Genomic DNA, 1700 nt, shown 5'->3' on the forward strand with positions numbered 1-1700 from the left:
GCTCACCTCGTCAAGGTCTTTTAGGTCAAACCTTCATGCATATGGAATTAGGTCAATGTTGGGGCGTGGCGTTCTGCTGCCAATCAAACTAATATAACGACCTAATATTTTTCTTTCGTCAAATGCTTTTGCGAAGTGCTGACATTTTAATTAGTTAGGACTAGAGTTACAAGTATTCCCCGCCTTTGACGAATCTGCATGGTGTGTGTGAGCATGGAGGTACATCTCGAAGGAGGTACAACTCGGGCTCTGCGAAGTGTTCAAGGTACAATACCGACACAGCAGGACAGAAGACGATGGTGGACGTGGTCTGGAGACCAGCAACTTTTGACACTGGTTGCGAAAGGTACTCAGACCCCAGTAGTATATACCTCCATGGTGTGAGTGTGTGTCGGAGGGTGGGGTGGGAGGCGTCACTGGTAGTGCTGGAGGGAGATTAAGACCTCAGCCTGTACCTTGTATTAATTAGTGACATCTCGGATTAATATGGTCTCAGGTGATATAGGCCTATAGGCCCAATCCTATTAGACCTGCTGGAGAGGCGGGTTGGCCCCTAAGGATAATTTTCTAAAGAATTTTTGAGACCTTACAATTCTCCCGGCGTGGACAAATTTCCAAAGATCTAAACTCTTCTTAAGCTTTTCCCGAATTTGACAAAACGTACATGTTTCAAAACATATCCCTATTTCGATGACATTATACATATATTTGTGGGCTATATGTTCATATACGTGTAGGTCTACATGTATACAACTATAGGCCTATATAAATAATAAATAAATATTGTCTTGTTAAATTGTTAAAGTTTTTGGTTTATATGTCTTCTAACTAGTGCATATAATTAAACTGAAACCAAACATAGGCAAGGTTAAAATATATTAAAACGTGCGAATACTGCCCAATGTCTAATCCAACTGATGCTGGGAAAGACTGCCAAAATGAAGCGCTGAGAAAGGACTTTGATAAACGGTGTTTAGACAGCTTGTTCAGGACGGGAGGATGTATCTCTTTAAGACGTCACCATTCTCAGAAGGATGCTGGCAGACGGTGTTCGAGCGGTATAATTAGGACATTGAGCTAAAACAAATCAAGTGTGTTGACAAATGGTGTTCAACACAAATAGTGAAGGTCTCTTCTAAACACCGTTTCAAGGTTGGTGGCGTCAATACCGTTTTTCTGTGTACATAAATCTGGTTTTAAAAACATGAACCCTGTTATGGGAGAGTCGTAAGAAGACATGAAGCTTGTTATGGGAGGATCTTCAAAACATGAACCTTGTTATGGGATTGCCTTACGAAAGCATGAACCTTGTTATGGGGGAGTCTTAAGAAAATATGAACCTAATTATGGGTGAGTCTTAGAAAAAACATGAACCTTGTTAAGGGAGGGTCTTCAAAACATGAATCTTGTTGTGGGAGAGTCTTAGGAAAACATTAACCTAATTATGGGTGAGTCACAGAAAATCATTAACATTGTTATGGGGGTGTTTTAGGAAAACACGAACTTTGTTATGTAAAAGTCTTAGAGAAACATTAACCTTGTTATGGGACGGTCTTCGAAAACATGAATTTTGTTGTGGGAGAGTCTTAAAAAACATGAACCTTGTTAAGGGAGGGTCTTGAAAAACAAAAACCTTGTTATGGGAAGGTCTTGAAAAACATGAATCTTGTTGTGGGATAGTCTTAAAAACATGAACCTTG

The sequence above is a fragment of the Liolophura sinensis genome, chromosome 2 (genome assembly GCF_032854445.1).
Source record: "Liolophura sinensis isolate JHLJ2023 chromosome 2, CUHK_Ljap_v2, whole genome shotgun sequence".
In the NCBI taxonomy this organism is placed as follows: Eukaryota; Metazoa; Mollusca; class Polyplacophora; order Chitonida; family Chitonidae; genus Liolophura; species Liolophura sinensis.